This window comes from Tursiops truncatus, chromosome 7, assembly GCF_011762595.2.
Source record: "Tursiops truncatus isolate mTurTru1 chromosome 7, mTurTru1.mat.Y, whole genome shotgun sequence".
Taxonomy (NCBI): domain Eukaryota; kingdom Metazoa; phylum Chordata; class Mammalia; order Artiodactyla; family Delphinidae; genus Tursiops; species Tursiops truncatus.
In genome coordinates this window covers 100,691,660-100,712,609 of record NC_047040.1, presented here as the reverse complement: position 1 = coordinate 100,712,609, position 20,950 = coordinate 100,691,660, and positions in this window count along the sequence as shown.

The window sequence follows — 20,950 nt, the reverse complement described above, 5'->3', positions numbered from 1 at the left end:
GGGATTCCTTGCTGCACCTGGTCCAGGTGAACCCTGCCTGGATGAGAATCCTTGTGACTCATCTTCCTGTTTCTTTTCCATGAGAAACTCAACCTAAATGTCCTCTGAACTTCGTAATTATTGTCCTACCATCCTCTGGTTCTCCCTTTATGATGTCTCATATCATAATCATTTGCACTTATGTCTTCTGTCCCCAACTACAGTATGTATTTAGCACGTGGCACAGAGAGGGCATTAAGACACACTTGTTAGATGATGAAGATATTGGCTTGAAAAATGGAAATATCACAGAACTTGCTTCCACTTTTTGGGCACACCTTAGGCCAGACCCCATTATTTACCTCCAATTCTCACAATAAGGATACTATCATTTACTCTTCTTTGCAAGATGGGGAAACTGAGGCATTGATGTCATGTTGTTTTCCTAAAATCACTCTGGTAGTGAGTAGCCAGAGGTTGAGTGGAGGTAAGCTCGGGTCTGTATTCCTCCTGAGTTTATCATGTGCCCCTCAGTGTAACCAGACAACTTCCGTCAGAGAAGCTCTCTTGTTTGGATCAGTGTTTTTCAGAATGTGGGTCCCTAATGAATAGCAAGGGAATCTCCTGGGAACCTGTCGGGAGTGCAATTTCCCGGGCCCCACCCTAGGCCTGCTGAATCAGAAACTCTGGGGTGGGCCCAGAGTTTGTACCTTAACAAGCCCTCCAGGGCTTTCTAATGCTCAAATTTGAGGACTCCAAGTTTACGTCATTCTCCCAAGCTGTAATTCTCTCCTTCCTGTGCTTTGTTATCTTTATCTTTTCCCCACATATTAGAATTTTCTATATTCCTCGAAGCCCAATTCAAGCCCTCCCTCCTTCATGGAACTACTCTTCTGCCTCAGCCCACAAGGATCACCTTCACTGATGGCCCTGCATTCCTGAATGTTTTTTCTCTCCTGGGTGAAAGTCCTTTGTCTCTAAGCTATACTGGAAGCTTCTTGCTCTTTGTTAAACTTATTTGTAGTCCTTACAGTTCCTTGTACATAAGAAGACACAATAAATGCCTTGTGGTGACTGATGGAACATTGAGTCTAAATATTTTATTTCTGACTATCCATCATTTTACATACCTATGTGTAACATAAAAGGGGAAGGATTCTTCTGGTAACAAAGGGGAAATCTGTTTTTATTTTGTTATATTGCTTCTTGTTCCAGAAAGGATTTAAGAAGGCTTAAAATGTAACAATAATATATGTTAAAAAATAAGAAAGAAAAAAAAAGGTAAATCAAGGTTAGGGACATAAAATGGATCCAGGAGTGAAACCAATATAAAAAAAGCTGTTACATAGTACAATACACTCACTGCAGAACTACCGAATATTGGCCCTTAGCTTTCTTGTCAGGGTTTTGAAAAATAAGGGCTTTTAAGCCCCAAACAGAAGTCTGAATAGACTTGCCTTTCACGAAGTCACATAAACTCCAAAGTTATTTCTTAGTTCCTTTCCCTGCTTTTGGGTTGAATAAACAGCTGCAGGATGTCAAGAAGCCATCTTGGATCTTTTTGAAAGAAGATTCCAGAACATGATGGTCCTCATTACTGCAGATGGCAAAGTGGTAATTATTGTGAATAAAGACACCCTCTCTACCTCTGAGGGGCTGGGAAACATCCCAAGGGAAGTAACTGGATGGAGGAAGAGGGCCGTGGCCTCCATGGAACTGCCACAGAACAGAGAGACGTGGCCTCTGTCTTGTATATTGTTTCCATTGTCAGCAAAAGCATCTATTAAAGTGAGTGGGTACCTGTATGCTTTTTGGATTACAGTGACAGAGACTCATCTGAACTAGCTGTGGCACTAAGTGGGGCTCAATATAAGGATAATGGAGTGTTTCAGGGAATGTCAAAGGCCTCAGGAATGGACAGGCATCAGAACATGGGAACCATAGGGAGGGCTTTTATTTGGCCCTGTCATCTTTGCTTCTCGCTGCATGGCTGTTTCTTCTCTCAGAAGACTGGATTTCTCAGCTCCTCAGGCCACAAGACAGGGGATGGTGACCACCTTAGTAACCATGCAACAAGTTCTAGTCATCAGAAGGACCTGGAAATTGCTCTTGATCCCAATTCCAGTTCCCTCTGGAAGGGACTCTGGATCAAGTGCCCACTCCTGGTCCAATAGATAGAAATAGATAGGAACACTCTGCCCTGTAATCTGTAAACTGGAAGCCTAACTCCTAGAGAGGTTCTAGGTCCTGAATTTAAATCAGAACAGCACCTCCTAGTTCTACTAGAAGTGTATGGCTATTTTCTCTCCCTTCACTCATATTATTCTTACCATACTTCTCTAGGGGTAAGGAGCCTGGAGTTCTAGCTCAACTGCATATATGAAATGAAAGCCCAGAGAGTCTAAGTGACTTTTCCACAGTCACACAGCTGGTTACCAGCAGGAATGAACTACGAGTCAGAAAACCATTTTGGACTTGTCTCTACCACTCACTGGTTTGTCATTTGGTCAAATCTCACCCATCTTCACTTTCCTTATCTATGAAATGAATTAATTATTCCATCTGAAGCCAGCATGCAGAGTGATTGCAAGAATCAAATGAGTGATTCTTGAATCTGGTGGATCATTAGAATCATACAGGAATCTTTAAAAAATATAGTTCCCGGGACTCCAGCCCTGGATATTCTGATTCAGGAGATCTGCAGTAGCACCCATGAATGTGTTCTTATAATAGTCTCTGGGAAATTGTGATGATCAGACTGGATTTGTTAATCCTAAAACAGCGTGAGAAAATGGTCCATAAGTTGCACAGCCTGGTGTGAAATACATTATGACCCAAGGGACAGAGTCAGAACAATCTCTTCTGCGTGATGTTTCTAGGCAGAAACTGCCTTCTCCTCCAAGATCATTTAGGGGGATTATCTAAGGGATAGTGGGGGAGAACAGTCGCCCATTCTAGGCCATGAATTTGAATGTGTGTGTGTGAGTCTGTGTGTGCATGTGTCAGTGTGTAAATGTGTGCATGAGTATATGTGAGTGTGTGAATGTGTATGTGTACCTGTGTGAGTGTGCATGTGTATAAACATGTTTATGTAAGTGTGTAACTGTGAATTTGTGTAGCATGAGTGTGTGCATGTGTGTGAGTGTGTTTTTGTATATGTGAATGAGTATGTGTGTTTAAGTGTGTGCATCTAGGTGAGTGTGTGTATAGGGAGTGGACAGCAACACGTTGCAGGATGCACTTCTGTCCAAGGCTGAATAAGCTTGACTATGTCCTGGGTCTAAAGAGACAAAGTATTGTGATACTGGTGGTGCCCCTACTGTACACCAGGCATTTTAGACTTACTGCATGTAATTTCTCAAACAACCATGTGGTGTGGGTATTATGATCTCCATCTTATAGAACAAGAAGTTGAAACAGAGTTTTCTTTTGTCTGAAGTCAGACAGATAGGAGGTGGTGGAGCTGGGATTCAAATTGAGTTCATAGTTTTTGATTGGGAGAACTTTTTGAGTGACAAAGCTTCTTGAGTGACAAAGCTTCTGACGGTATCTGAATGGCCAGAAAGTGTTAATAGGAAAGACTTAACATCACCACTTGGATCACTAAACAAAGGATTTGCTTCTTTCTGCTCTTACATTATTTGCCTTTGCCTTGGTCTAATGTTGGATGTCTTGGGTATTAAATAATAATGGGGTATTGTCAAATCAGGCTGATATTTTAGCCTGGCTAATGATAGGAGTAGTAGTAGCAGCAGTAAAAGCTGTATTATCATGGTATCTGCAGTTTCCTGCCGACATTAATTTATGGATCAGGCACCATATTGGAAGACTATCACTGTAACTGACAGCAACTCTACAAGGCAGCTATCACAATCCCATTTTACAGATGAAACTGAGGCTCAGGGCTAGGTAGCAAAAGACCAGGAGTTTCACAAGCACCAGAGGGAGGATTCATTAGAACCCAGGTCTGTTTGGCTCTCGGTGTTAGGCAGGGCTGCCTCTGTCTTCTTTCCACAGCTTCCACTTCTCCCTTCATGATGGGTCCCAACTGACTGTATTTCCATCTGCTTTTCTCTGCCTCAAAAAGACTCTTCCTTTCTTCCCTGTCTGGCATTTTTGTTCCTTAATCCAGAAAGGGAAAGAGACATCAGCTGTACTTGTGTGGGCCTCTTTAGAAGCAGAGAGTTTCAAAATTAATGTCTCTTGGAGTTAGTCAAGGAAGTAATTACCACCAGGGCACAGAGGGTACCCTCAGCCTCCAACGTCTGGCTCCAGGAAAGTCGACTGTTCATTATTAACACACGATTAAGTAGTTTATCATGTGAAGGTAGTGCTTGTAGAGGGTATGCACTAACTTGTATTTATTTGAGGCCTGCTTTTGTTCTTTTCTCCTCACAAAGTCTAGAAAGGTGGGTGAGGGGCTGACCACACAGGCAGGTGCAGGAGGGAGGTCTCAGGTCTTCACGGGGCCAAGTGCAGGAGGAATAGGGGTAGAAGGACGGTATCATTTATTGAGAACAGTGAATGGGGAGGTAGTTTCATCCTCATTTATGTCCACGTGAGAGCTAAAGATCAGAAAGATGACATTATTTGCCTAAAGTTGTATAGGAGCAAGAAAGGGAGAGCGTTTTGCTTCAGTCTGACCTCAAATTCAAACTCTTGCACCTTAAAGCTATTGACAGGGCACTGAGACAAACATCAAGACCTGGGAGTAATCAGAGCACCATTGAAATGGAGGTGGTACCAGAAGAGGAGGGGTCCAAAGATTGACCAATGAAAAAAGGTAAGTGTGGCAGGTGGTATTCCTAACGATGACCACGCTATGCTATATCTGTCTCACCTCACTTACTCTGTTTACAGTGTAACACTGAACTTCACCCTCAAGAGGTAGAGTCTATTTTCCTCCCTTCGAGTCCTGGCTCACTCACTCTTGGAACATGCACCTTGGAAGCCCTTCACCAACAGGTAAAATGTCTGACTATGCTGAAGCTGCCTAGCTGGAGAGACCTCATGGATAGAGCACATAGAGATACAAATTCTAGAAAAGCTCCAGCTGTCCAGCCCCCAGCTGTGTGAGTCTCCCCAGCCCAGACACCAGGGATGGGGGCAAGTGAGCTTTCAGAAGAGGATTCTAGCTCCCACCTTGAAACTGCCCCACCGGCTGAAAAGGAAAGTGGAGAAATGGACTCACATTTTCCCTGCTGAGTCCTGCCCAATTTGCAGATTTGTGAGCAAAATAAATGTTATCGTTGTTTAAGCCACTACATATGGGGACAATTTATTATTACCAAGTCATGGTAATTGCTGAAGTAGTACTTGGTGAAGCAGATATTTCAGAATGGAAGTCTTTGAGATCTGAATCTCTATCTGGCTATCTCTTTTAGGCGGGCTCAAGCACAAAGTCTTACATGAGCCAAGGAGGCCACTTGATTTTTGATATTCTTCTGAGGAGCATCCAAGAAACAGCTGTCTTCATATGACCCCGTGTGTATCCTAACAGTGTGTGGTTTTAGGCTGGCACACATGAAATATCACTGTCAACACAAGACAATGCATTCTAAGGGCAGATTCAGAGAAGCTGAGTTGGCCTTGAGCTAGGACACTTGGGGGAGCCTGCCAGAGCAGGCTTCTAGATTCAAGCTAGGTCCTGAAGGATTTTGTGTGGCACAGGATCAACAGGGCATCCCAGTCAAGAAGCCAATCTGGACAAAGGCATGGGATGGGCAAGCTTACGGTAACCTTGTGATCTGAAGGACCAACCTGGTCAGAGTGAAGAATCCAAACCTGGGGAAAGGCCAGGGTAGACTTGGAGGATTAATCTACCTGAGAGGATTCCAGAGAAGGGCAATGAGAGCTGGGCCTACAGGAGAAAGGAAAGCGCAAGGTCTCCTGTAAAAGAACTATGAATTCTGTTATATTCAGTCATTCATTCAACAAACGCCCCCTAGGATTACCAGGTTCCCATAGCCTGCTCTGGAATAACGGCAGATACCCTTCTATTTCTGGACATTAGTAGTCAGCAGAGCAGGCAAGGAAAGGTCTGAGGCTATTGTAACTTCTCTACTTAGGCTCTCGAGGGCACCGTTTCCAGTGTCTTTCAGACTCTTGCTCTCAAATTAGCACTTCTTCCTCTGGCCCATTTAATCTATCCTACTCCACTGCCTTTAAACACAGATATCAAACCACAGCTAGCATTTTTTTTTCCTTTTGCTTGCTTTCTTCTTGAACAAATGTATCTACTGAGTTTACTCTTCAAAATAGCTTCCTTAGCTCCCTTTAGTCCAGCACGAACCATCAAGCTTTTCTATTACCTACATATTTCCCATGGCGATGGTGATCTTCAATGACGTTCCTTCTCTCTGCTGCATTTGAGGATGCCAGCCAGCCACGTTCTCTGAATCAGCACCTTTCCCAATCATCTTTCTACATCGTTGCCTACCGCAGTCTCCTCTTGTGCTTGTCTCTGTCTCTTGTGCTTCTGCTTTGTTCTCTTCCTGAATGCAAGTGTTTTCCAAGGTTGTTAGACGATGATCTCTGCTTTCCCTTAGGCTTTCTCCATCCCTGGGTCCATTTAACTATCACTTCTAAGTGAACAGCTCAATGTTCATGACGGTAGCAACTGCCGTACTCCCCAAGTACTGAGCAATAGCTTGGGCTGGCTACCGTGGTAAGTACTTTATGCCCTGTGAGATTGTTGGTAGCATCATTTAACAAGTAAGCGAACTGAGGTTCATGGGGGTTAAATAACTGTGGCTAATCAGAACGTGGCTTTGCCTGACTTTGAAGCCAGTGCTCTTAATCCTTGAGTTGGATTGACTCTTTTATACTCTCCTGCACACCCATATATCAACTGTCACTGGATACTTTCACCTGGCTGGTTTTCTGTCATTTCTAGCTTTTTTGTTCAAAATATCAAAATTCTCTTTTTCAGAACTGCCTCAGTTCTCAAGACCAGAAAAATACACGATCAGGACAAAGTGGTCAGTTTGAGGACCTATGATCACCGTGGGTGTGGGCACCAATCTGCCCCTCCGGAATGTAAACTATCACATAAGTTTGTGAGTTAGAACACAGGCTACCAGCAGCAGAGGAGAATTTTTGCCTGTGTAACTTTGAGAATGTACATTCATTTGTTGAAAAGAGAATAGAAGATTGCAGTGTGCAATTTACAAACACGATTATGGACTTCTCTGATGAACACCCTTAAAAATCCTAGGCATCCTCCTCTTCCTGTTCTCACAGCTGACCCGGGAAGAGTAGCCCCTCAGTCTTGGACTATTGATGGTGGGATGTCTGAACTGTGGGCAACCTTAGCAGTTATTTTAGGCTAATTGCCTTCTTTTATAGATGAGGAAATGGGGATTCAGAAAGGTGAGGCATCCCCTCCTCCGTGAGGTCTACCCTGATCACTCTACTAAAAATAGCTAATGATTTCCCATTACCCACATTCCAGACTCGCCTCTCCCTGTCCTGCTTTCTTTCTCCCATGACCCTGCCCCCACATTTTCCCAGTACACTTGTGGTTCATAACTGCTGTTTCAATATAATTATTAATAGGCCCTCCTTTCACTGTCAAGTATCCCAGTTTGGAGGATAAATTATCTGTTGACCCTATCCAGAGGTCCAAACAGTTATCCCTCTCCTCCCTGGAATACTTCCTGCCATATTGGCTCCCCAACTGCAGACAGAACCATACTCTCTTGACAGAAGTCAAATTACGCCATTCCTCTGCCCAAATTGCTCCATCTCTTCTTCCAGACAATGTGATCCAGACTCCTTAACACCTTCTAACATATCATATAATTTACTTATTTAGTGTTTCTCATTGACTGTGTGACCCTCCCCCCTAGAATGAAAGATCCGTGTGGACAGGGATCTTTGGTTAATTGCTGTGTCCCCCGTAATTAGAATAGTGAAACCATATAGAAATAAAACTGATAAGCAGGCTTCTGATCTCCTCCCTTCCCTCTCCCCAACTCTCCCCAACACTGGGGCATGGTGGGCTGGGAGGTGAAATGAAGTAAATGGAGTTTGGTTAAGTACAAATCCTGTGCTTGAAAAGTTCCAGAGGGTGAAGGGCAGGGTGAGATGTGTGACTCCCAGCTCTTCAAAGTCCCTTTTTTTCCCAGCTCTGTGAGAGACTCAGAGGAAGTCAGGGATGCAGGGACAGAAAGAGCAACCTTCTAGGAAAACTATAATTCTTGCTCATTTTTCTCTAGCCCGTCGGCTTCCCACAGTTTCCTTGACCATACTTGACCTTGCACTTACTCTCCAATTTCACAATTATACTTCATTCCCCAAGTTCGCTGTGATGTAGGGTCATCAGTTCATTGTAACAATTTTAAAAATCTGCTTTAAAATTATCTTAAGCCTGAAGACGACTGTCATTTACTAAAGTGACTTATCTTTTTTTTTTAAAGAAAAATGAGCAAGAGTGACTTCTGCTTCCCCTGCTCCCCTGACTGTCTCCAGAAGGCTGCAATCTGTCCCAGATGGGAGGAAGGGTTATGTTTGCCAGAAACATGGGTTTTTTTTTGCCTTTATTCCATCCTGCAGCTCATATGCAGGAGTGGTGGCGGATTACCAGTGGTGTCACAGGCTTGTCGACCCACAGCTGCAAGATCATACTTTTTCATTTAGAGTCAAATCATGGAAAGAATCAGAAAGGCTTATATTGTCAGAGGTAGCAGGAAGGCAGTAAACAAATGTCTTATTAAACAGCCTCTGTGGAGCCTCCAGGTTCAGGCTGATTTCCCTGTCGAGGAGATGGAAATAAAATCCCTGGCATTTTCCACAAGACCCTGGAGATAAGGTTGCTCTGTTATATGTGTGCTGTCGTAGCATGGCCACAGAGTTGGCATTACTGACAAGCGTATGGTTCCTGTGCAGCCCAGGCCTTCCCACGTTTCTAGAGGTTCCCAGTGGGAGAATGGAGGCTGCTGCAAGCAGGGTGATTGGAGGCCTTAAGGAGAGAATCCCCAGGCATCAGGCACCAGGCACCGTTTCCAGCTGGAGGGACAAATGGAGTCTGGGCATCATAGCAGCTGCAGAACAGCTTCTACAAAGAATAAGGCAAGGGAAGGGTGGGGAAAGAGGTTCTTTCTCAAGCTGGGTGTGGTACTACTTATTACCTAAATACCATGTGTGTTCTCAGCCCTGTGCTTCTTCTAGAAAGTCCTTTTCTGCCCTCTTCTGATTCTTTCCTTCATGGTCCAGATCAAAGCCCACCTTGTCCTGGGACACAAAGGCCTCTCCTTTATTGCTTCTGCTTATACAGCTTATTTGTCAATGACAATAGGTGGTATTGGATTCTGACCTGCAGGAAAAAAATGCATAACCTAAAAGGTGAGAATTATGTTTTAGTTGGCTGACAAAACTGAGGACTTAAGCCTGGGACACAGCATCTCAGATAACACTGAGAGACTGCTCCAAGGAGGCAAGCGGGGTGTGCCACTATTGACACTACGATAAAAAAGAAAAAAAAAAAAGAGACAGCAGAAGTTTTTGCAACAAAGACTAGGTAGTCTGAACATCAAAATATTACTGTTAATTTAAGAAAACCAGATATCTCATATTAAGGAATTTAATGCTTTTCTATGCATGGGAAGATTCAAGAGTCTGGGCTTATTGAAATTATTCCTTTGATGTGCATCTTAACCATCTGGGGCCAGTATCCTGGTTTTCTCCATCCTGAATCCACTCAGGTGCACATTTGGGGGTGACTGCAGTGGCTGAGGGTTTGTCTCCATCCCGAGTTCCCTCAGGGCTCACCGTCGAGCATCTGTAACGCGATGGCTTGATGGCTGCAACATCCTTTGTTTACTGATATGGAAAGCAATATTTTTCATTCACACCTGGAAGACGTTGTGGAGACAATTTTGATCAGCTTCTTCTTTTACAGAGATGAGGATCAAGAGCCAGACATAAAATATCGTGTTAAAATTTATACAGCTGGATAATGGCGGAATAAGGAGCACCACATAGGGTTTCTATCTCCCAGGAAGTTTTCCTTTGTTAGGCCATCTTGAGCAGTGCTAAAAGTGCTGAAGTTTTTGAATGATTTGGGCTCATTATGGACAGGGAGTACCCTGTGTGCCTAGCTGTGTGTGGCTGTCTTGGTCACATTAAATTTTTTTACCTTTTATGTGTATTAAAGTACTGTATTTTGTGCCTGTATCTTTCTTTATTTCATCAATTGTTGTAGTCCTTGCGATAACTACCCATCATTCATGTAACCACACAAATATTGAACACTTATTATATGTGAGGAAGGTGCTAAGTGGTAATGACACTACAATAAAAAAGAAAGAAAAAGAGACAAAATTCCTGCCTTCTTAGAGTTTAATAAATGTAAACATAGAGCTGTGATAAATGCTAGGAAAGAGGGGTATGGATTGCTGATTGCAGGTGCATGAAGGGGACTCAACTCGTAGGGGCTCAGGAAAGACTTCTTTCAGGAAGTGATAACTGAATTGAGATCTGCAGGATGAAAAGGTGAGGAGGAAGGGTAGCGACTGCTAGCCAGGAAGAGGAATGGTGGGAAAGCCAGAGAGGCTAGAGCATGGAGAGTGAGGGGGTGAATGTCTGCAGGGGCAGGAAGGACCAGGCCATGTTAGGTCTTGTAGGTCATTTTAAAAATTGTGGTACTTTTAAGTTTTAAATGAATTATTTTGACACAGGGGACGTGAGTCTGGGGACAAAGACTTGAATTTTGAAACTATTCCTCTGCTTGTAGTGTGGAAGTTTGATCAGAACAAGGCAGGTGTGCCTACATCCAGGCAGTCTAGACTTGGGTGCTCGTGGTGGAGATGGAGAGAAGTGGGTGGTTTCTCTTAAGACATCTTTAAGGGTTAAAACTGACAGGAACTAGTGATGGTTTAAGTGTAGAGTGTAAAGAAATGTCAAGAATGACTCTGAGGTTCTGGCTTTTGGAACTCAATAAATGGTTCCCTGAAATGGGGAGCTGTGGAAAGAACCAGGTTTCTGGGGAGAAGATCACTGATTTGACTTTGGAAATGTTGAGTTCGAGATGCTTGTGAGATATTCAAGATGAGATGTCAAGGAAGCATGTGAATGTATGGTCTGAACCTTAAAGGAGACATTATACCTAGAGACATAAATTTGGGGGTCAAAAGCACTTAGATGGTATTGAAAGCATTGCTAAGGTAATATAGCCTATGAAGAAATTATAACGGGAGATTAGATGGCTCTGCACAGAGCTTCTGCCTTCCAGATAGAGGAGGTTATAATGAAACAGGAAGAGGTGCCAAAGACATAGGAGAACCAGGAGAGGATGGAGTATGGAGCCAAGTGAAAGGGTGCCACAAACCATATTCCCACCTATTCCCACCATCAACTTGATTGACTCTATCTCCAAATATTCTGCCTTTACTCCTGTTATAACAGATTAACTCTCCGCCTCCTAGCTAAGACTAGCTCCTCCCCTTGTTCCTTGTACCCCATCCCCTGTCTGCTCTTGCTCCTGAAGCTGCTATTGGTCCCATCATTGTTTTCCCTAACCATGGTGTCATTTCCATAAGCATACAAGCATGATGCAATCATTCCCATTATTAAAAGCAATAATAATGGCCCACACTCCCTTCCAGATAAACCCATCCTTACAAATAAATATTTGATAGAGTTAGAGTCTTGTTGTATGTTCTTCAGCTTCTTTACTTTACCTCCTTTAGTCTTTTGTGAGCCTACTCTAATGAGTTTTATCTCTACTACTCCACTGAAACTGCTCTTGTCTAAGTGACTCGTGACTTCCACACTGGCAAATCCCAATAAATTCTCAGTTCCCATCTTATTTGATTTGTCCTTCTGAAACACTTTCTTTGCTTGGTTCTGTAACTCACCTCTCTTTTGGTTCTCTTCCCAGTCTAACAAGCTGCTTCTTTTCAGTCTCCTTCTCATCTTCCTGGTGTCTAAATTTTGGAGTGCCCAAAGGCTTGGTCCTCAAAACCTTTCTTTTTCTCTAGTTACGTTCACTCCTGAAATCATCTGACTTAGTCCCATGGCTTTAAATACCATCTAAACACTGATAACTCACATAATCTTATATCCAGTCCAGGGTTTTTAGAAACTCCAGATTTTAAATCGATTTGATAAATGATTTGCCTGCTTGATAAAATGACTTGTCCAAAATTGATTTCACCACCCCTCAGCAAATCTGCTTCAGCTGCAATCTTCCCCATCTCAGTAAGTGGCACTTTCATTTTTTCCAGCTTTTAGAACCAAAATATTAAGCAATACTTGACTCCTTCTTCTGTTTCTCCCATATTCCACATACTCTACCAGCAAATTTTGTTGACTCTTCCTTTGAAATATATCACATAATCTGATCACTTCTCATTATATTCTCTTTACCTTGGTCCAAAGAGTTATCATCTCCTCTCTGGAATGTTCGCTTCCATATTGGTTCCCTGAGAGCAGACAGAAAAATCCTTTATAAACAGAAGTCAAATTATGTCATTCCTCTGCCCAAACTGCTCCATCTTTTCTCCCATAGAGCGTAATCCAGGCTGCTTACTGCGTCGCCCCAGACTCTATACGATCTGGTCCCCACTAACTCTCTGACCTCATCTCTACCACTGTCCCCCATGCTAACCACATGCCAGCCACACCTTTCTCCTTGTTCTTAGAACACAAATGTCCCAGCCTCAGGATCTTTGTACTCAATAATTCCTCTACTGATGACTTTCTTTCCCAAACATCTGAGAAGCAGGCTCTCTCAATTCCTTTAGATTTCTGTTCACATGTTTTGTAGAAGATAACATTATAGCCTTCTAATCTGGGCACTCTCCAGCTCTTTTATCTTACCTTCTTATATTTATTTCATACTCATTACTCCTGACATATTATACATTTATTTGCTTTGTTCGTGGAATATCTTCCCCTAGCCTCATATAACTGAAATACTGGAGGTCAGAGATTTTGTCTATTTTGTACTCTGATATATGTCGAGGTCACCTAGTAAATGATGATTAATTATTATTTGAATAATTAAATGAAATTATTTGCAGGAGGACAAGTAATTTGGTCTATAAAAAACAATCATTAGAATTAACTACATGGATGTCACTGGAGTCTTTAGTCAGAGACATTTCTGTTGAATCAGTTAGGAGTGAGTGATGAGAAAATAGAGAAAATAAGAATAGAAAATACTTTCAAGGAGCTTGACTTTGAAGGATAAAACAGGGTGATATTAGAGTAGAATGTGAAGCCAAAGTTAGCTTATTTTTAAAGATGGATTAGACCTGAAGATGTTTAAATATTTATATCTGAGAAGATTCACTTTAGACTAAGATGTTAATTATACCTGAATGGGAAAAATAGCTATCAGTGAGATGTTCCTGAGAAGAAGGGGAGGTCTGCTATCTAAATACAGATGGAGGTTCTGGTCTTTGAGAGGAGAAGGGGTAGCGATGGAGTTGGGGTTGGAAGTGCCTGTCTCAAGGATTCTTTCTTCTTAAGAGTAGATGTCAGTGTCATCTGAGGGTGAATGGGTAGGTGGGGTGAAGCAGTAAGGGTAGGGGTCTGAGGAAACTGGAGAATATACATAATAGTCATCGAGGAGAGTGGGAGCGTGAGTTCACCAGGGCAGAGTAGCTGGATTGTCAGACAAGGGGAGGGTCCATTTGAAGTTAGTGATCATGAATTTATAAAAATGCTAATCTAGTCTGGTATTTCTGGCATCATTCAACTGTTCTGGTAACGGTGTGCAAACAATGGAGATAAAGGGATGACGGGGGAGATGATCATCTGGGATGAGGAGGGCAAGAAGTTGAGATATTTGGGTGATATGTCATTTATACACATCGAGAAGTCATCCAGGGTCATGTCAGGACTTGTATGGAGAGAGACACAGAGCTGGTAGACTAGCTAAGCTAGGCTGCAGTGGATGATCTGGGCTTGAAGTTGTCTAGAATGAAGCCTTGGATATAATTTCTCCTGAACCAGCAAAGGACATATGTGAAATTGAGGGTGTAAACGAGAGGCTGGGGATTCTTGATGTCTTCCTAATTCCTCGTGGAGTTATGGTGAAAGCATAGCAGTCTCACAACCTGATCAGAGTGAGGATCTGCCTGGCCAGAATTCAGATTTCTCTGCCTTTTATATTGTCACCTTTTATTGTGATTCTTCTGCTTTCTGTTTCTCATCAGGTCTTAGCAAGACTGTAGATAACAGGTGAAGATGTGGAAATGGAGCATATAAGCAAATATCTTATTTTTCAAAGGAGGAGGTTTAATTGTGTGGAAAGGCAATGGGGAGAAGAGGGGACTGTTACACCTGGGATGTGAGAGAAACAATATCTACCCAGACAAGAAAAAGTCCTACCTTCAGTAAAAGCCAGGTTACAGTGAATATGAATATGTAGGGATTTCTCTGGGAAGTTGTTGAGGAGCTGGAGAATCAGCTGTGTACATAACAAGTTGTGTTGGAGAGTCTAAGGGTTCCGGAAGCAGACTGCTTGTTTCAAATCTCTATTCAGTCATTTGGTACATGTGTGACCTCAGGCACTTCATTTAACATTTTTTTTATTGCCTTAATAGAGACAACAGCAATAATAATACCTAACATTTCAGAAGTACATTAAGAGAAAATAATGTGAGCAAAGAAGCCTGTATATTGTTTATTCTACTATATGTTATGTTCCCCTGAAGTCTGTATAACCATTACAACAAGTTTAATTCTTATTCCAACAAAAGATCATTTAACTACTTTGGTGGTAGTTCTTGAGGGCACAGTGAGAGGGTCTGGAGAGTAAGGGAGCAGTGGAGAGCTGGATGAAGTCAAGGAGGTTCTGGGCATTGTTGGGGATGATGATATAGAAGAGAGGTGGCCAAGTGGCCTTACACTCCAGTCAGTGACTGAATGGAAACAGTGATATGTGGCCTTGTGCAAATGGTCTCAACCATCTTTTTAAGAAAGATGGTCACTGGGTCTGATGGCTAGAGGATTTAGTGTACAAGTCCTCAGATTGTATCTATTCTCGCAGCTCTCGTCTAAATGTATAGGACAGTCAGAGAAAGAAGCAGATGCATGAGTCAAGGGAGACAGATATAATGATAAAAAGTCATGATGATTGAGAATAAGGAAATCAGGGATTGATTTTATGTTTTTCTTTTTTACACAAGACCATGCTCAAAACAGCTGTAAAAACAAAGATATGGTACTTTTACAACCATATTGATTAAAAAGGTTACTTTTGCTAGAATTTGTCACAAAGTGTTACATATGTCACTCAAAATTTTGAAGTACAGTTAATATCAAACTCTTCTATTTTTCTCCTTACCAGTGAGAGAAAAATCTCAATTTATTGCTTTGCAATATGAGACTGTGATATTTAATTTCACAGCAAATGGATTTTCTATTTTCAGATAATATTCTATTTTATAGAGATTTTCCTACTAAAGACTTTATAAAACCATGTTGCAATGTGTTTTCCACAGTAGTAATGAAATGTGCTTCTTAAACTGAGTCCACACGTGGGAAGGAGTTACATAGAGGAATGAGGTCTCCCTGATTTGCATAATAGGTATTGAGGCTGCCTTTCAGAATACACAGATTTTCTGGTTCAGCTACTTTGCTGTTTTACTGGACATTGGTCAAAACTATGGTACTCACAAAAGGAAAGATCTATGCACACCAAAGATTGGTTCATTGAAATACTATTTACCAGAATTGTTAGCATCTTTGCGCATCTACAAAGTAAATATAGTAACTATAATAGTAAAAATAATTGACATTTGTACTAACTTTTGAAGTTTTCCAGTGCTGTTATATGTATCGTATCTTATTTGATCTTCGGAAAACCTTGTGAGTTAGGTGGGATTATCTTCTTAGTTTTTTTTTTTTTTTTAACATCTTTATTGGGGTATAATTGCTTTACAATGGTGTGTTAGTTTCTGCTTTATAACAAAGTGAATCAGTTATACATATACATATGTTCCCATATGTCTTCCCTCTTGCATCTCCCTTCCTCCCACCCTCCCTATTCCACCCCTCCAGGCTGTCACAAAGCACCGAGCCAATATCCCTGTGCCATGCGGCTGCTTCCCACTAGCTATCTACCTTACTACGTTTGTTAGTGTGTATATGTCCATGACTCTCCCTCGCCCTGTCACAGCTCACCCTTCCCCCTCCCCATAACCTCATGTTATCTTCTTAGTTTTAGAGCAATCTGAGTTATCTACTTCAGATGACACACACTGTCATATTGCTAATGAGTAGTAGGATGGGAGTTCCAACTCGATTTCTTTTTTGTTATATAGTTTCTTTTGAAATATTAATAGAGATTAATTGGGTATAATTTTATCATTAAGATTAAATGTAATATTTTTGAAATTACTTTGATATGATGGTATGGATAATGTGTTAAACCAAAATATTTAATTATCCATTCTCTACTCTGACAAGTAACAGAACATTTGCTCTGTTATTACATGTGAATTCAAGTCAGATTTGTGACAGAAAAGTCCCTAACATGTCAGGCTTTCTTGGGCGAGCAATTGGCCTTTGGATATTTCCTTTTGCCCAAGTGCTGGGGAAAAAACCAAACAACAAAACAACAACAACAAAACCAAGAGGATTTGGCAGCTTGTAGAAATTATTTATTTGAGGCAGAGCAGTTACCCAAGCATATTAAGTGAATCAGTGTTCTCATTAACATTTGAGGACAGGTTCAATGTGCTTATTGGGCCAACAAGGACCTTTTTTTCATTCATAGTTAGAGGAATAAAGACACTAACACCCGGCTGCCTTCAGCAAAATTCCTAATAAAACATAATTTGGTCATTTAAAAGGATAAATTAGGAGAAGATACAAAATATTACAGTACTCAAACACACACACACACACCACACACGCACACACTTTCTAATACCTTCCTGTACAAACTCCCATACATCACCCTTTACAACACACAAAATTCTGCCCAACAAATCTATCTTCAGTATATATAATAGAGTACTATTAGCTCCCATGTAAAAACAGACATACCTAAACTCAGACACACAGATGTATAAACCTCCATAACACACCCATATTTTAAACACATTCATTGCCATACCTAATTCCTAGTGTCATTCACATGCATCAGTTAATGTTGTCCTGCAATTCTCGGAATATGTACCCTAACAATTTCCACACATGTAGCACAAGCACTCTCACACACAAAATATTCAATGATTAATACAAACAGCAGAAATGCTGTTCCTGTTTCCCTCCCCCATATACTGATATAACAGGGATTTTTCCCCCCTAAATTCTCCAGAGTTTTTATTTTTATTTTAATTAAAAAAAATTTATTGGAGTATAGTTGCTTTACAGTATTGTGTTAGTTTACACTGTACAGCAAAGTGAATCAGCTATACGTATGCATATATCCCCTCTTTTTTAGATTTCCTTCTCATTCAAGTCACCACAGAGCACTGAGTAGAGTTCCCTGTGCTACACAGTAGGTTCTCATTAGTTATCTATTTTATACATAGTATCAATAGTGTATATATGTCAATCCCAATCTCCCAATCCAACCCCCTGCCCCTTTTCCCCTCAGTATCCATATGCTTGTTCTCTAAGTCTGTGCCTCTATTTCTGCTTTGTAAATAAGGTGATCTATACCAACTTTTTCAGATTCCACATATATGCATTAATATACGATATTTGTTTTTCTCTTTCTCACTTACTTCACTTTGTATGACAGTCTCTAGGTCCATCCATGTCTCTACAAATGACCCAATTTCTTTCCTTTTTATGGATGAGTAACATTCCATTATTTATATGTACCACGTCTTCTTTATCCATTCATCTGTCAATGGACATTTAGGTTGTTTCCATGACCTGGCTATAGTAAATAGTGCTGCAATGAGCACTGGGGTGCATGTGTCTTTTTGGATTATGGTTTTCTCTGGGCATATGCCCAGTAGTGGGATTGCTGGGTCATATGGTAATTCTATTTTTAGTTTTTTAAGGACTCTCCATACTGTTCTCCATGGTGGCTCTATCAATTTACATTCCCACCAACAATGAATGAGGGTTCCCTTTTCTCCACACCCTCTCCAGCATATATTGTACCCCAACAATTCCCACACGTGTAGCACAAGCATCCTCATACACAAAATACTCAATGATTAATACAAACAGCAGAAATATTGTTCCTGCTTCCCTCCCCCATACACTGATAGAGCAGCATTTTTAATTTCTGTGTCTGTGAAATTGTCCTCTGCCTAGAAGATGCTGATGCTTGTTCATGAGTTTTATGCAGCTAATTTTCTATTTTGCAAGCACAAATCTCACTTGATCCCTGCTAATCTAGAGGATGCTGTTATCAGGTAAGAAGAAAAAAAGAGTATAACTAAATGTCTCCTCCATTTTTTATTCATGACATTAGTCCATGTTCCTAAGTAAATAGACTAGCAGAGGAGTTTAGCAGAGTCTTGAGGAGAATGGGGACACCAAAAGGTTTGTTTTTTCTGTGTTGTGCACCAGGAAGAAAACACTATTTTAGCAAAGTTCTTTTTTCAAAATTAGTTTCTGATAATTTCCGAAGAAGGCATGTAACATATATGTAAATTATGAGTATAGCAATAATGCACCATCCAGCTTAAATTCTATAGCATAGCTAATACTAATTCTTTGTTTATTCACACCATCTCTTTCTTTTTTTTTTATTGTAGTATAATTGCTTTACAATGTCATGTTAGTTTCTGCTGTACAACGAAGGTGAATCAACTATATGTATACATACAAGCCCTCCCTCTTGGACCTCCCTCCCACCCCCCCATCCTGCCCATCTAGGTCACCACAGAGCACCGAGCTGAGCTCCTTGTGCTATACAGCAGGTTCCCACTAGCTGTCTATTTTACACATGGTAGTGTATTTATGTCAAACCTAATCTCCCAATTCATCCCACCCTCTCCTCTCCCCATTGTGTCCACACATCTCTTCTCTATGTCTGCATCTTTCTTTAAAAACTCCTTTGATAGAAGAACTTCAGAACACTTTAACTCTGATCACACACCCACTCCTAATTTGTAATTTCTGTCCAGTATTCTATTTCTGTCCTTTAAGTCCCCACATTTGATATTATTATTTTTAATATTTTATAAGATAATTTTGGATTAGATTTATATGTGTTAACAATTTTATTTCTTATTTTTTCTTATCTCTATGATCACTATTTAATTTTAATTTTTATTAAAATATAGTTGATTTACAGTGTTGTGTTAGTTTCACATATACAGCAAAGTGATTCAGTTATATATATATGTATATATATATGTATGTATATATATATATATGTTCTCAGTTATCTGTTTTATATATAGTAGTGTATATATTTTAATCCCAAGCTCATAATTTATCCTGCCCACTTTCCTCTTTGGTAACCATTTGTTTTCTATGTCTGTGAGTCTAGTTCTGTTTTGTAAATAAGTTCATTTGTATCTTTTTTTTTTAGGTTCCACGTATAAGCACTATCATATGGTATTTGTCTTTCTCTTTCTGACTTCATTATCATGATATCTCTAGGTCCATCCATGTTGCTGCAAATGGCATAATTTCATTCTTTTTTATAGCTGAATAGTAGTCTATTGTATATATTTACACCACATCCTCTTTATCCATTCATCTGTCGATGGACACTTAGGTTGCTCCCAGGTCTTAGCTATTGTAAATAGTGCTTCTATGAACATAGGGGTGTATGCATCTTTTTGAATTATACTTTTGTCTGGATATATGCTCAGGAATGGAATTGCAGGATCATATGGTAACTCTATTTTTAGTTTTTTGAGGAACCTCTGTACTATTCTCCCTAGTGGCCGCACCAATTTACATTCTCACCAACAGTGTAGGAGGGTTCCTCTATGATCGCTTCATTTATTTATTTAGGAGTTTTTTATTGGAAGTCTGGGTATGCAATTCTAGGTTTAGTGATTTTCTTTCAGTCCTTTTGAAGATATTATTCCACTGTTTTCTGGCTTCTGTTGTGGTTGAGAAGTTTGCTGACAGCTTTGTATGATCTTTTGTTGATCTATGTGTTGTTTTCACTACAATATATCTAGGTATAGAGTTCTTTATTTACCCTGCTTGGGATACATTATATTTCATGTTAATCAATAGTTATCTCTTCAAATATCATCTCTGACCCATTTTCTCTATTCCCTCCTTTTTGGGAATCTGATAAGACAGCTGTAAGACCATCTCATTCTTTTTTCCATATATCTTAACCCCCTGTTCCTACTTCTCAACTCTTTGTGTTGTCTTCTTGGCCAGTTCTGTTACTATAATATTTTACTCTTTGTTATGTATAATCTGATATTTAACCCAAACTTTGATTTTTTTTTAAACAACTGTTATTTTTTTTTCAATTATAGAAGCAATTACAAACATGCCTGGTCATTTAAAATATTTTCTTACTTCTTCTTATTTTTATGATTCCAATTTGTATTTCTTTATGTGTTATACTGATAATTGTATGATGGTTAATATTTGGTAATTTCAGAGTTCAAAGTCCTTAGAGATCTAATCCTATTTGTTTGTTATTCCTGTTGCATCTCAGTCATGATGGTTTGTTTTCTTGTCTGTTTTGTGATCTTTGATTGTATTGTATTTGTTTGATTTAATTTCTGGGAATCCTGTGGGCCTAAATTACAGATGATTTCCTTCAGAGAAGATATGTGTTGGCTTCTGTTGGGGGATTCTCACACTTGTCTTCCTTTGATGGTCTCTTGCTTTGTTGTAAGTGTTTCAGATTCAGTTCCTCTACTTTGCTTCTGTCCCCAGAAATGGTCTCTAGATTTCAATGTTGCTGTTTACATTTGCTCTTAGGGCAACCCTACCTTTAAATTTGTTGACTACTCCCAGATTCCCTTTCAACTTTGATGGAAGGGTAAGGACCTTGGAGACTGCCATTTCTTCTTGGAGGTCTAGCCATATATTAAAAGGAATATTTTATGTGCAATGTACT